Source organism: Bombus vosnesenskii, unplaced genomic scaffold, assembly GCF_011952255.1.
Source record: "Bombus vosnesenskii isolate JDL3184/JDL3185 unplaced genomic scaffold, Bvos_JDL3184-5_v1.1 scf7180000013266, whole genome shotgun sequence".
Classification (NCBI taxonomy): Eukaryota; Metazoa; Arthropoda; class Insecta; order Hymenoptera; family Apidae; genus Bombus; species Bombus vosnesenskii.
In genome coordinates this window covers 4,420,438-4,436,684 of record NW_022882926.1, presented here as the reverse complement: position 1 = coordinate 4,436,684, position 16,247 = coordinate 4,420,438, and positions in this window count along the sequence as shown.

The window sequence follows — 16,247 nt, the reverse complement described above, 5'->3', positions numbered from 1 at the left end:
GCAAATCTCACCAGTATTTCATGTTTCAAATATTTGTCAAACATTTATTGAACATTTAATACAATCAGCAATTTACTTGCTTCGATAATACGAGACATTCCTATTGCACAGATTTATCGCAGCGTTCGAATAAAATATCGTCGATCGTTACGCCAATTTCCAAAGAAATATTCTATGATTGAATCATAACTCGAATTAGAAATTCCACCGCTTCCTTCCTACGAAACCATCTTGACGGGAGCGATTAGAGAGATCTAAGCAGCCTGAAACGAAGCCTAATCGCGATCGATAATCACACGTATACCGAGGGAATGGTTGCTTGCTATAAGGAGAACGCGTTTTGAAAAATCTAATAACTTTTTCCAAAATCTCTGGTGAATTTCAAAGTTCCCGAGGGTCGCAACAGATGGCAGCATACATCTAGTCGGTAATTCTGAACGTGCTGCCGTCTGCGTGCCGTGAATCGAACTGAATTCCGGTCAATTCTTTCTCTCCTTCCGGAGGAAAATAATATTCCCTGACATCTTCCGGAGCTCCATTTTGCGCGTCCGCACTCGGCTGTATCGCGAAGATCGACGCCGCGTCGTCGTCACACGACTTTACAATACAGTCAAATTGCGCCATACACCCTTTGTGTACGGAAACATTCGCAGGACACTCGTTTCGGTGCTACGAGCGCAAGCATTTTCGTCGACAAAAATCACGATTTACATCCCTTCAATGTTCGACAAATGAATACCTTTTCCGTGGTGAAAAGTGACGTCCAAGTTGCTGGCCTCATCGTACCTACGATTTTAGAAGTTATTTGTTCTATAATACCATAACGGATAAGATTTTCGCCGCACTATAAAAAGACGATTTGTTGATCATTGTTGATGCCAGTCCACCCCCAACTCCGTTCCGTTAATCGTCCATTGCGCTCACCCGACATCATCGAGTTATTATAAATACTTTAGCGCGCGCTTTTTCACGGGAACAAACGCGAAATTGATTTAATAGCTTGCTTTTAACATTTCTATCTCGCAATGATTGTACGCCCAAATTCGTTCGCGCTTTAAAACGTTCCGAATGAAATATACTTTTAGAACTGGCATTGAAACGTTGCTCGGTCCTCTGTCTACTTTCCTTTTTTATTATAGTGGAAATTGTTTAAATATGAAACATGAAATTTTCTCATCGGAGACACAACAGTCAAGCCCATAGCGACGGAATGTTCGTCTTACGAAGGAACAGAAACGGAAGTTCACACGAAGACAAGCCGATCGATTTCAAACGTTTATGGTCGATTTTTACGCTAAATCTCAAAGAGGCCGGCGAGTAAAACAACAGAGCAGCATCTTCCTTCAAATCCCTTTATTTACCCGCTTCCCTTTTGCAAGGCGTTTTTACCTTAGGTGCGATAAAGTTCGGCTTAACAGGCGCGTTTCCCTTTTAACACGGCACACGGGAGTACGTATCTCTTCCATTTTTCAATCGAAAAATCCGCAGAGGATCGCGACAGCGATTGAAATCGGAGCAAGTTAATCCTTTGATCGGCGAGGCAAGAGTCACCCGTTGACGTGCTCCAAGACGAATATTCTGGAATTTATCAAAGTACGAAGAGAGAGCGCGGTCGCGCGTCGGCTGCCCTTATAATAGCGCACCGGATACGCCTTCAAAAGGAATTACGTAATACAACTTTTTCAACGGGCTGATCGCGAAGTAATACGACCGTCTACTATACCAACGAAAGGAGAAAGCGAGCCCTCGTTAAATATTAAACTTTAAGGATCGTTTTTCCATGAAGAAGCTTCGTCGACTTTGCACACGCACGTACACACAGATAGACAAGTCTGTTGTACAGAGAATAGAGAGAAAGAGAGAGAGAGAGAGAGAGGCGCACGCATACTATTGCGTTAACACCTTCACATCGAATGTCGCGTCCATCCCTGCTTCCTTCTCGTTTCTCTCTCGTAACGACATCGTTCGCGATCGTTGGAAACGAGACATTTGAGAGATTATGCCAATCCGGCGTGTAAACCACCCAGGGAGGAAATACTTATGAGTTTCTGCTGCGAGAGCCTCCTCTTTTTGTTCCTGCATCCCCTCTGCCCCACCCCCCGCTTTCCGAGCTGCGTCCTCACCTTCTTACCACCGTGAAAGAGAAATTAACACATTGACTGATGGTTGAAGGGTGTCTCGCGGAGTTTTCCAACGTTTTATTGTCTTCTTACCACGAGAGCCACGATGGGGATTTGGTTGTCCTAACTGATTGAAGCGTATTGTCAAAATATTCGGTAATTCTCCCTAGTCTTTGCTACACGTAACGGTATACGGCGATCTTGTCTGCTAAGAGATTAGAGACTGCGATGCCTGTGCCGCAAGAAACGATCTTCGGCTTAAAAAGACAGAAATACTGCGTTCTAAATGGAAAGTCGAACGAGTTTTCTCTTCTTTCGGACTACGTACATTGTATATGGCGTATTAAAAATCTTCGTTTCGTATACAATGTGCAATTTGGACAATAGGCATCGGTTTATGCCGTGTAATTTTTGTCAACGTGTCCATTCGCATTTCCTTGATAACAAGGGACGAGAATTTCACCGAATGCATAAGCGGAATTGGCACGATTTGTCATCCGTGTCAAATCTCGGTCTAAGCACGTCTGGTATTGGCCACGGGTCCGCGCGTCATTCGCTCATTATACGATCCAATTAAGGTTCGACTGCTGCACGGCAACAGTCACGGTCCTTCTGTCCATGTGATTGGCCCTATTCGGAGACAACGCGTTCCCATAGGCGCCTCAGGGCTTTAATGGCACGAAATCATTCGATGCCGATTCCTTGACAGTCACGATTTCTCGCTTATTAAAGCACTGTCCTCGTTTATGCGTGAATTTGCTCTCTTGAAATTCGCTGCTCGCTCGCGGCCACAGAGGTAGACACGGCAATGACGATTCCAGTTCTGACCAATCAAAATCGTATAAGAATTCATAGGAAATCTGTCCTTACGTTAAGACACATAATTTTTGTTCTACAAGAAGGTTTTTACGTTTCAAGATACACCCTGAATGCACATCACAGGTATAATTTCCGTGTTTCTACTCCATTCATTTATTTTTGATTAATTTATAATTAATCAGCGATGGTAATCATCCATAATTCGTTCTAGCTAACTCACTGTCGTCCTTCTCCGCGCGAAAGGAAAGAAAGGAACGCATTTACCTCTACTTTCGATATTTCACGAGCAATGCGAGAAGCGAAATGGAAAGAGCCGCGCGATATTATTTTCATTGCGCCCATCGAACGCATAAAGGCGTGGCGTGCATAAAAAGAACCGGCCATAATGATTCGCGTAACGATTTCGGTTTATTTTCCTGCGGATACACATCGAAATATCTAATGGGACGTCGCGTACCACCCCAAACGCTCTCATTACCGCATCTCGTTCTTTTTTCTTCGGCATTTTAATTGCAGCAATGGGCCGCGCCACCGCTAAGAAATAATTATGCTTGCCCGGCGCAGGTACCAACACCTACACGCCCAGCCGCGTCTACCAACACTGGCCTTTCCCTTGTGTTCGCACCTTCCTTCTCTGTTAAGGGGTGCACAGAACCCCCGAAGAGTTCGCGTTTCTTGTTTGCACGACCCCCATCGCAACTACGATGGTATCACACGTGCCACGCCCCCTTAACGACGAAATTACAGCAGCCATGTTTGTTCAAAGATCAAAGTCCAGGGCCAGGTGCGAACGTGCTTTTTCTCGTTCGGGCTCCGTTACTCGAAAAAAAGACGCGCAAATGCATCGAACCGATCTCGATTCTCCTCTTCCATGCCACCCTCTTTTTGCCCCCTACCACCCCCATGAACCGAGGTTTTCGGTGGACGTCGTTTAACCCTTTGACGCTTGAAAATCTTCCAAGCTAGGTCGGATTTTCTTTCGAGTGTGAGCTGCTGTTACTGCTGTTAGATGTAAATTTCTTCAGTTTTCCTTACTTTATTTTCGACATTAATTTCCTCCCATCTTTTATATTTCTTTGTTAAAACGAAGAGACAAACATGATTCCGGAATATTCGATAGCGTTAACACGACAGCACGTAACAAGAAATCGATTTAATCTTTCATCGCCGAGTTAAGAGAAACCAAGAGACGGATGATGCTGTTATAAATTGTAATTTTCGCTGTCAATGCCATATCAATCGATGTAGTGAGGACATATGGAAAGCGAATCGACGTCTCATGATTCAACGATGTTCGATTTCTGATACAATGAAGACGTGAGAAGAAGAAGGGTGGTTAAGGGTAATAGGTCTGGCGAGACATAATTACGGTTGACTACTTGATTAGTCATTTAGAGGCAACGAGAGTTAGCCGACCGATGCGCCAGCTCTTTCTGTTTTCTATTTTCAGAATCCGTTCGCTCGAGACTTTCGATACAGGTTTAGAAAGTGGTGGATCTTTGAAGAGGTCTGTACAGATGATGGTTAGAGAGAAATTTCGACCGCTGCTGGATGATGCAGCTGTCTTATTATTCGTTTGACCAGTAAATTGATCAGGGGCGTCGTATAACCAAAGGTTCTTTACGTATCGCTTGATAGCTTTAATTTCCGACACGAAATCCAATTAGAAATTATACCCAGTCGGAAATTGCACGAAGGAAAGGAACAGTTCTTTGTTTTTCAACCGTTATTCGAAAGTTTCTCGATGAAGATACAGCTGCAACTAGATTCTGTTTATGAAAAACTCGGGAAGAAACAAGGTACTCGACAGAGGGCAACATCATTCTGTTAGTATCGTGGTTTAGAATCTTGGACGACGCGTGTCTCGAGTATCCCAAGAGGTAAAGAAGTACGGATTGTCGCTTTTGGCACTTCTCGGTATTTTCTTCCTCCTCGTAAGCCAGCTTTCCAGAGATTTTTCAGCGTGGCCCGAGGCTAGCGAAGATGCAACAGGCCTCTACTAACAAACTCGGAGAATCTTCTGGCACTTCTGCTCTAGTGGCATCACCACGTGTAGTACCATACATGAAAGCACGCTAGTTACGTTAGTAACTCTTCTTTCACCCCTGCTTCTTGCGAAAGAAAGAGGGAGAGAGAGAGACAGAGAGCACGCTTCTGACGACGAAAAGAATGCAAAATCGGGACAGAAGTTTCCGCGAACGTTGGTGTACTTTCGTCGAATTAATCGATTTCATTGATTTCCTTCTTCCTTTTTTCTTTACGCTGTATGTTGCGTTGCATTCAAGATACGTTAAACGTGACACTCTTAAATTCAGAGTAATCGAGGTTGGAACGTCTATGGGCATCTAAAACCGAGTCTATTTATCGATTCAGTTACGCGCTCTCGATTTGAGTTTATCACAAACACGCGAAATGATCGCGTCTGATAGCAGGGAAATTTTCGAGCATCATCCTTTTATAACATCCCTTTTTGACAGACCAGCGATTTTATGATGTGTCCCGTTCAGGTGGAGAGGGACAAATGTTTGTGCACTTTGCTCGACCGGCCATCGCGCCCCCTGAATTTCGAAAAATGCAGTTGCATCGATAGTCACATGACGGTTCCTCAGGGGGCAGCGAAAGGAGGAATGAGGAGGTTGCTGAGGTGCAGGGGACCCAGAATCGTATGAATATTAATGTGCTGAAACAGCTAAACACAAGAAGCAAAAGGGCGCTTCGACACTCGGTATCTATTAATTCTCAGCCTGCAATCTGCATCGAACGACGAAGCCACGTGGTCGTGGTCTTTTCCAGCGTGTTATCTGGACCGAGATTCGATCGATGATCGAAGAAGAGAAAAGGAAGAGCTTTCACGTGCAAAAAATGTATTACGATGTTACTTCGTTTTTCGATCAAGTGATCGATCGGAAACGGACTCGTTAAAAGCGGATTTATACTTTATATAGCGAATACGAACCAAAGGAATTGTCGAACGCTTTCCTTTAAGAATTTTACGAACCTTCGTCAGCTGCTTGGCGCTACTTTTACACGATAATATTTGAAACTCGATGGATATATTTTTATTTCTGACACTTGAAATTTTTAAGCATTTAAGCAGACGGATTATGAAAAATGAGAACGATTTTGGTGATTGAACGTTTTCTCATTAGAAGAAAGCGTATATGGTTCCTAAGGAAGAGTTTAAAATCGAAGTCCGTCTATATGGACGTCTAAAAAGGAGTGACCCTCAGGGGGGTGGGAGATGTAGCAAGAGGCGGTAAGTCACGTGTGCTCGTCTGAGCGCCGGTAAGAAGCGCGTACCATCACAAGGGTGAAATGGAAAAATATTTTTCCATTTTCCCTCTCGTAGACATATAGGGGGAGGCTCACACTCTTTTCTTCGTCTATTATGCGCGTTATACTTGGTCCAGAGAGAGCGAGCTCGCACTTACGTGTATTTTATGCATTCGAACGGATGCAGCCTGATGCGCCGGGGGAGGAAGAGGCTCGCCGCCGGGGAAGGGGGTGGTCGGGTGTCGGATAGTCGTCGGTAGAGGGGAGGAAGGGGACAGCTGGAGCTATCAAGAGGCTACATATAAAATCATAAGGCACGACGGCCACGCCCACCACCCCGCGGGTTCACCAATCACCGCGGACTGCATTTAAATCGCAACCCCTCGGTGCATTGTCGACTTTTTTTCCGCGGGCGGGGTGACTCGCTTCTGAATATATATCCCGCAGGCTGTGCCAACACCAGGAATATTCATATTCCTATTCCTGCTACAATCCGTCGCACACATCGCATACAACCTGGCCCCCTTCGCTCTCTCGTTCCCCTCACTATCCATCGAACCACCCTTTCGCGAGTTCCCTTGCCATCGCGTCTCCACGCTGCCGTGACTACCCTACCCGCGTTCCTCTTCCTAGCATCGGAAATCCTCCCCTTTCCCGGCCCGAGCCTATACACGTGTGTCATTTACGTGCACTTATCATCCACCTGTGTATACGCCGAACCGTACGTCGACCATTCCCATTCTCATTTTCCTCTCATGGTTGTTCGTAACTCAGCTATATAGGAAGGAAGGAAGAGGGAACGGTTGCTTCTTCCTAGCGGTTCTCGATACCGTCGTCGACGATGAGGGATGAGCAGGATGCGAGCGAAGACGATAGCTCCGGCTGATCTGCCGGCTACGATCAAATCGAGGCAAAGTACGCTTTCGCGATAATGGATTAGGAAGGTATTTTGTCTGCGACTTTTTTCGGTCTGCCACGGAATCGTTCAGTCACGGATTGTTATTCACTGATTTGCTGCAGGGCTTCGAATCGATCGTGATTGAGTTCAATGGTCAGATTGTCGAACGATTCGTTCATCGCGTTTGGTTAATATTTCTTACCTTACGAAGATGAAATAAGAAGCGAAATATGAGACCAAAATAAATCCAGAAATTGGCTAGTAAAGTAATTGGAAATCGAATATCGTGTACGTGGACAAGAAAATCATATCAGAGCTGACAAATTATCTCGTAAAGAGTTTACCGTACTCGTAATACTGTTAACTCGTAAAGCACTCTCTACGAATAAATGACAGTTGTAGCAAATAAAGCTGTTTCGTAGAAACTTCTTGTTACGTGAAGTTTCTTAATTTTATTTCGGTGGAAATAAACAAGAAGGAATTTAACTTTGGACCGTTCTAATGACTTTTATTAAATACGTCCACGTGATATTCTCATTAAGCCTAGTTTGGAATAGCTTATTCTCAACTCGTTGTTACTCGAGGACGTCCTAGTTGGATAACTATGTTCATACTGTGCTTGACAGCGCATTGAGAAAATTACCAAAGTACGTTTCAGTGTGATTTCAATCAACGTACGTTAATAAGCAAGCAATGAAGTATACGCTTTACTTTTTATAATGCCTTAAAATACCTTTTATAATACTTAATATAAATGTTTTTAATAAGTTCAATTCTATCAAAACGATGTCTCAAATTCTTTTAAATTTGAGAAGTATATGTAAGACAACATATTATTGAAACAAAACATCTATGTGACTATAAAAAGTCTTAGAACTATGTACCTACAACCTTATACGCTAATAGTAGTATCAAATTGAGAAAATTGAAAAAGATTAAATATATTTACCAATTTCAACCGCGTATTTTATTCGCGAACAACTTACACTTGAAATCACTACAATACGTGAGTACGCCGACAGATATTAGTTTCATTCTTCTTATTATTACTTTACAAAATTTCGCGATGTGAACTGTAAGACGGTTCGTAAGCAACTGGATTGATCTGCCAATAAATATTCCATATATCCTCGGCCACCGAGCTGTTGTCCTGTTGTCGTACGAATCACTTCACAGTAGTATGAATTTCGGTATCGAATAATTCGTTCTCTTGTATACTCATTATCTTTTGTGCTGTAATAAGAATAAGAAGAATGTCTGCAAATAGCACTGGTCGCTTGATAATAATATTTAAGTGTACAAGATATTTTACCATTCAAATTGTACAGGAAATATAAATAAAATTCTGCTTACAACCTATCTTAAACTAGTTGAACAACGTGATAATATTTTATTAAATACTATTCAAATAATAATGGTACAAGCAACCAAGCGGATGATGACTACAAAATTTCAAATATGATATATTGAGTAAATTTTACACATTGTCCAGTCAGCGTTATTCTATGTTCTCGGGAGTCCGGCGTATGGAGAACGTCGGTCGAAGAAAGCAGAGAACGTTTATCCTTAACGATGGGGAAGAGGATTTCTCACTTTAGTGGACACGCAATACGTCACGTGAAAGAGGGAAAAGATAAGTGCAAACGCAAGGGAAGTAAAAAGAGGAAAAGATGTAGGAAGAAGAAAGGAGAAACGTTGAAACATTTTCTAAAATTATTGGAAGGGTACAGTAAGAGTGCCGAAGGGGACCCTTATCCCTTCCTTCGAGCATGTCTTTTTAGTACATCACCCTAACGTCCCCTTCCAATACCCGGCGGGTTCCATCGTTCGCTCATTTGATTTCTTCTTCGTGCGGAAATGGCTGAGCAGCCATTCGCGCGAGACTTCCGGTCGACTGGAGATAGAAATGGAGTCCCCCGGTTGAAAAAGGGTGGAAATCACTGGCAAGCAACCGTGGCTTCGTTGCCGCGGGAAATTGCCGTTCGCCGAAAATTGATAATAAATTCGATAATGCCGCGAGTCCGCGTGCTTGATAATCGAATGAGATAAAATACCAGGATATCTGGTTGATATCGGCGAATAGTCGGCGTCTTGCCGCGTTCCGCTCTATTTCCATCCTCGCGAATGCTGTCCTTCATTTTATTAACGATCCTCGATCGAGTTCCTTATTAAATTTGAGAATTACTCGGCGCACGATTGCCCGCCAACGGGGCAAGATCGGAAGCAGCTTAAGCTGATTCCTACCGTACCTCGTTACCTTCGTCGTGCCCATTTTTCCTTCCTCAGAACTATGTACGTTTATAGAAAACTTTTTTTTTTAATGTTCTATAAGGAGGGTAGAGAAAGTAGTATAGTCAATCAGTTTGTATTTCGGACAGCAATTTCTTTTATTTGCTCTATGAGAAAAATGTTAGGAGCGGAGATGCATACTATGGAGCTGCAGGATATGCAAATTAGTTTATCAAATAGCTTAGAACTTTTCAAGGCAATTAATGTTTTACGTTCCGCTAAATTTTCAGAATCATTGTACTTTAAACATAGTTTGGAGTACAGCCCTTGATCTTTTGGGCCTCTATCTAATCTATAGCCATATATACCTGAAATTATCACGTTCGAATTTTGTTTTTAGAAAGCATACTTGATCATTCTCGAAATAATTATTGTACAATTGTCTGCTACAAAATGTTTCGAAATTGCAAAGGTATTGACGAAACAATAATGTTATCAGATAATTATAAATTAAAAACGGCGAGACCGTCGTCGATGGTATCTGGCTTACTCGTTAGCTGGTTGCAATTAGAAAAGATACAAGACGTCCGAAATATTTGAGCTGGCATTGTCATACCCTCGGTTCCTCGCCAAAGGCAGTTTCGTGCGGCCGCCATTTTACCACCCTTAATTTCTAGATCCAATCAAAATGACTCACGCGACTTTGTAAGGCGATTCGGTCCCCTCGGGGCACACCAGTTACGAGTGATGCAATTACGCTTAAACGTTAACGAGCTAACTCTTGATAGAAAATGGCTGTATGCTCCGTTGGCTGCAAACAGTAAAGCCATTACTGTACCGTTCTTTCACCCCTTATCAATTTTTCTTCTTCTCTCTTTTGAAAGTATCGAAAATATTTTTTATTTGCCATTCAGAAGTCTTTTTCTTTCGTTGTTCACTTATCATTTTTCTCGTAGGAAAAAAGATTTGTGTGAAGAGGCGAAACATCATTTTCTCCTCGTACGTATTCTCGAAATGATATGTGCAAAGCAAGGTACAAAACGAACGCAATGTCTCGTGAGTCTAAATCTTGTCTAATAAGAATGTCTTGCCTTATAAAAAGAATTCTAGGACTCTAAAAAGTACTAAACGTCGCCCTTCATGGTAGTAAAAATTGCGTCGAAGGTATTGGATCGATGATGAATAAGTTGGAATATAAATTCGTCGTCTAGAAAAGGACACGGAATATCTCGAGGTTCCATTTTCATGCAAGAGCCGAGAACCTACTCGTCCCTTTTAATTGACCGCTCGATTTCCCGACAAGAAAGAGACCATTTGGAAAATTGCTAAAATTTCTATCAGCAATTTCACGAGCAAGTCCTGCCGTTGGAATAAAAGGCCGATGGGGCGGTAGCAGAGAATAAAACGAGCGCAGGAGATGCGGTATATACGAGCGAGAGCTCGCCTTGTCAAAGGTCCGATGCGGAAAAGTCGTTTCGTTCTAGCCATTGTCAAGTGCCCTCGTCCAAGAATCCGAAAGGCACTGTCGTCCTGCACGCTATCTTAGGATGTCCTTTCGCTTCCACAAGGAACTTTCTCCTCTTCCTCACTCCTCTCTTCCTGACTGCCTTTCCAGTGAATGCTTGTCAGAACCAGAAGACATCTTTTGTAGCGAGTTAGTGGTTCGAAGAAAATTGTGTGTTGTACTCTTCGATATCTCGCGAACGAACGTTTCCTCTTCCTGCGCTTCATCCTTCACGATTTCTCTAAGACTCTTGCTGTTACAAGGCTTCTCCTTAATTTAACCGCGATACGTAATTTTAGGGATGATTTTGATGTCCCCTTATATAAAAAAAAAATACAGAAAATGAAACTTAATGGTGTGAGATATTCAGCCGGTAAGACGAAACTCTGGTTACGAGGTACGACTATCGAGGCATTATGTCTTGTAATTAATCTTAGGCAAATTTTATTAATTAGAATGCGACGTAAATCAGAACAGAAACGTTCGATTTGCATAAAAATTCTGAATAACAATTTTTCGTTACTCAACTCTATCCGAGTTACGTTTGTGAAAAAATTCGCGAATTCGCGCCCCTCTTCTTTCATGGATCAACCAACAAACACACAGAGAAATAAAACGCGAATAAAACAGGGAACTGCTATATATTGAAGACCGTCATCGGTCATGATTTTTCTTGCAGTGGTAACGCACCTCGAGTCATTAACATTACACGTTCGTGCATTGCGAGAAGAATAGGATGGCGGGTTAAAAGAAGGGGTGAATGGCGGGGGTGTCGTGGTGTATTCGCGATAATAGCTATGATTAGAGTCGCAACGGCATATGGATGGTGAGGTTTTAATGCGGCTCTCAGATTCCACGAAGGCTCCATATGTACGCCAACCTAGGGTCCAGAAATAAAAATGTCGACGTGCTCGCACAAAGGACGTGAATTTTAATAATAGATTTATGCGCATATGTTAAGTACGCTTTCGTCATTATTTCTGGGGGTCGCGTTAGAACCGACCGGTTTAACGTTTAATGGTATCTGCAACAATTGCGCGCTTACGTCGTAACCTAGTACGCTTTGAGATTTCCATCGAAGCCCACCTTCTCCGAGCACCCTATTTTTGCATTCGATTATCCTCCTCCGTAGGCGTCGAGGCGTCCTCCGTGACTTGAGGGGCGCAACGGTCGCCATCTTGAGAACGCTGTGCCTTCGCCGCGTGTGATCATCGTTTATGCATACGTTTCTGTGTGTTCTTGTCGCTTCTAGCAACGTCAAGAATGATCCGCTATGAAAAAGGGCAAGTTCAATATTCGACGGGGGTGATACGCGACCGATACCTTCATTTTGCAACGACGATTGAACGATGAATTAGACGAACAAATTGATGACGAGATACGTATTTCGTGTGTTGTTAGTAGGAAGATTCTTACAAGCTGTCATTTTTTAAGTAATCGGCTTTTTAAATTCAAAATTGTTACAAGTTGTTAACAACAAAGAAATGTTTGCTATAAGTTACTTCTTAATGTGTTTCCGGGACATCGACGAACGTAATGTCTTCAAGCAATGATTTTACGACTGTTCGTCATTACAAATATTCTTACATCGACCGTCTTGACGCAGTCACCATTTTGTCATTAAGCATTTAATCAAGATACGTAAATCATTTATAACCCTTGTCGTTCTGCTGCAACCCTAAAAGGTTTACGCTGGTGATACTTGAAATAGCCCCTTGGAAAATATTTTTCTACTAATGGCTCCGGTCTACCAACCCTTGACGCAGCCGCCTTCCTCCCGAAGTTTTGCTTTCCCTTGTCGATCCCGATGTACGCTCGGTAAGTAATTGAACATGGTCACGTGAAAACAACCCCCGTGTGTCGTATGGCAAATGCGAAGACCGAGGGTTGTAGCGTGGTGAACGCGTTCTCCTTCGGAAGGAAAGAAAAATGGAGGACAGCGGAACGCCTCCGAGACATGGCTCTCCTGTAAATGTATTTCCACCAACGTAACGGGAGTGATTTGAGACATTTTCTGACAATTTCGAAGCAATTATTTTTGGTAAAAGATGAAATCTTTATTTAAGTGACTGCGGCAATTTTAAAATGATTTCTTGCATATATCGCGCCCGCGTACTTCAGATTTTTATAATTATTTATTCCATTCTATCGCGCCTTCTAAACTTTCGTCAATATTATATTTTCCGACAAATAATTAAAATTTAATCAGAAATATTTACGTAACAGAAACCTACAGCCCAACAGACTATCTTTTACATGGACGCGATAAATTCCTACTTGCAAAATTGTTTGACATTTGTCCATGTGACTTCCCATTGACGATAATGAGAATTTTTTATGCTCCAATTGGTGAACGGTAGAGAAGATTTATCAGGTTTTACATATCACGAATAAATTATTTACATCACGATCATCACTAGTAGAAAAACAGAAATTAGAACAGAAAACTAGTAGAATTCTCAAAACACTCCAGTATTCTCGTTTTCGTCACCCTCTACGTGAGACATCTCCCTTGTCGGTCTGGAGAACGTTTATCTCTAGCTCATGCATAACAAAAACTTCGCCGGAGGATAATTCTTGAATTCTACTCCCAGAGGCGGGAGAAGACAGCCTCGATCGCATTAGGCCACGGATTCCATGCAAATTCGTTGGTTCGCGAGGTTCGGCTCCGGCGAAGTCTCCGGTTCGCCGGTGACGACGAAGAATTCTCCCGTAAGTCAGCTCGTTAGCTGGTTATTTAGCGGCGATTTACGCTTCCGCACGGTCCCCACGTTTAGTTTTCGGGCCTGGTTAAGTCACGGCCCGCGCGATTTCACATTTAAATCTGATAATCGGGTTTCCCAGCCACGGAAGGGACGAGAGAAAACGAAACGAGACGAGAGTCGGCCCGCAGCCGCCATCTCTGCGTCCTCCCTGCCATGTTGATTTTTGTGCGGGCGGAAGGGTGTCTGCATACGAAGAGACTGCACGTTCACGTGCAAACGTCAGTGGTTTTAAACCATACGCGAATTTAATTGAAACGTTTCCCGATCGATAATCGATCCTTGACGAAGGGGTCATTTTACAAGAAGAATGAAAATTAGCCAAAATGTTTTCCTCGTGATTCAGGCGTCTCTTGCTTAGCAGGGACTCTAGGCTGAGTTATTACGAATGTCCCCACCTCCTGTTTGGATATCCCCACCCGTTGTAACACTCCCGAAGGGCTGGTGCACACAAAGCACACATCTACCCCATTACGGTACAGTCGACGCAAAGAGGCAGCCCTTTCGAGCAAGATTATTATCGGCGTGATGAAGCGAGGCGAGACGAGGCGTTGTGCTTGGTCGATTCGTACCTACGAAAGCGTCACGCGGTCAGATATATAGCGTCGAACGACTTCGAGCATCGCCGATCAGTATTTTCGACTTTATTCGAAAACCGCATCGGTGCACAGTGGGCGGCAGAAAAAAGGGTGGGGGGAGAGGCCTGGAGAAATCGGGAGGCGTCGTGCTCCTAAACTCCCCGACTCCCTTGCCGGTTCTACCCCTTCCCACCGCTCACCCCTCGCTTTTTTTGCATTAATTAAAAGCTCCTGCCTCCGGGCCGCCAGTAGTACGGCCATCTTGGCTCGAGGCACGCCCCCTCTCCTTTGTTTTCGGATTTTTTTAATGATTTCTCCTTTGCAGACACGTATCCTTCTCTCTTTCTCACCCCGCCCTACCCCTCTTTACCGCCGCACACCCTTCGGCACCTATCTCTTTTCCTCCGTTTCTACTTTTCTCGCGTTCCTCTATATCTTTGCAACCTTCCAAACTCTCCCCCTGTCCCTCTCTCCAACTGCCGTGCTGGAGCGTGCATCGTGTCCCTTTCTCTCTATTTCTCTCGAAATTCGCTGCTTCCCCCTGCCCCTTCCTCTTGATACATTACCGCGTCTGTATCGATGCGCACGTATACATACGTAAATAAGTACACGCGCATGGCGCTGCACTCACGGGACTGCGAGAACATCGAGTGCAAATGTGCGTCTCGCGTAAATACACGCGTGAATCGAACTGCATCTTCGTTCGTTCGAGAGGGCTGCACCATAATACCAATTCGCTCGAACAGAGAAACAGCGTCGAGGCGATGCAACTGATAGGGGGCTCAAGAGCGAGAGAGCTAACGAGCTATAGGGAAGGAACACGAGGGTAACGAGCGAGAGAAAGAGAAAAAAGATCAGCATACACAGGCTATGGTTTTCGAAATAGTTCACGATCGCTGCTCCGTCACGGACCCGGGTTCCTGGCCTTTTCTGCGTTTAGTTTTTTGCCACCAGTGCGTGGCGTCAGGTTACGCAGTTTACACGTCGGATTCGCTTTTTCTTTCTCTCGATCGCCTCGTTTCCTCCTTGCTTCTCCCTTTTATCTCTCTTTTTTTAAGACGGAGGAACGGGGCACGTCGATCGACGCCTAATACACCAGGAACCCTCCATCGGTATGTCTTTTCTTTTTTGTTTTTCTATTTAGTTTCCAGCTTTTATTTTATTTCATTTCTTTTCTTCTTTTACCTTCGCTTCTCTTTTTTCTCTTCTTTGTTCGTTTATATCTCTCGTAGAAGCTATTTCTCTGATCGAAGAATTTTCTCACGGGCATTTTGGCAAAGGCTTTAGATTCTAGAAGGCGTTCATTTAAGGCAGCATGCTTTGAATTTTCTTCACTTCCTATCAAATTTTTTCTTCGCGTATAGAAATTGTTACCCGGTACGCAATAAGGTGCAATTATCAGAACTGCTCCGAATATTTGCTGAACGCGCGGCCCTGAGTTTAGCCGAAATAAGCGCCAAGTTCCCGCGACCGTCAATGTGTCGACGTCCAACATCAGCGGGGTACAATATTTTTCGATATGTTCCGAGAAAAGTTCACGCGCATCGCGTCCTCAATGGATATGTTCTTATTGTAAAAAGCCGGGGCAGGGACATCTGCGCTCGACAATATTTGGACACATCGATGGCGACACACAACTTTTGTCCAGTGGGATTTCAATGCGGTCGTCTCCGTTCCGAACTCTCCACAGCATAATGGAATACGTCGTAAATACGAAAATTTTCGAACACTTCGAAAAACGGCCTGTCGTCGAAGGTCTACGAACTTCTGAAATTCAATTCGTCCTCCAATCAGCCCTGGAAATTGTTAAGAGTGGTTTCGCAGACTGTTCGTAAATTGAACAAGTAACCTTCATCAACTACGACACTTTCAGCCCAAAATATTAAAATTGTACGATTAGAAGATTTTTGACGATTTTATTTTTCGTACATTGAGTGAATAATAACAGCCAATGGTGCGAGCAAATATTTCCATGTCAACTTCTTGAAGGTTTTTCAAGCTAAATAATTACGTTCGACTACTTACCTATCGAGGAAAATGTCCCTGCATGTGGCTGTTTCCACG